Genomic DNA, 320 nt, shown 5'->3' on the forward strand with positions numbered 1-320 from the left:
GTTGGTTGTGCATCTTTTTCTTCCACACTTTTTCCTTCCACTCAACTTTCTGTTAACATGCTTGGATACAGCACTCTGTGAACAGCCAGCTTCTTTGGCAATGAATGTTTGTGGCTTACCCTCCTTGTGAAGGATGTCAATGATTGTCTTCTGGACAACTGTCAGATCAGCAGTCTTCCCCATGATTGTGTAGCCTAGTGAACCAAATTGAGACACCATTTTGAAGGCTCAGGAAACCTTTGCAGGTGTTTTGAGTTGATTAGCTGATTGGCATGTCACCATATTCTAATTTGTTGAGATAGTGAATTGGTGGGTTTTTG

This window comes from Sinocyclocheilus grahami, unplaced genomic scaffold (genome assembly GCF_001515645.1).
Source record: "Sinocyclocheilus grahami isolate Dianchi unplaced genomic scaffold, SAMN03320097.WGS_v1.1 scaffold946.1, whole genome shotgun sequence".
Lineage (NCBI taxonomy): Eukaryota > Metazoa > Chordata > Actinopteri > Cypriniformes > Cyprinidae > Sinocyclocheilus > Sinocyclocheilus grahami.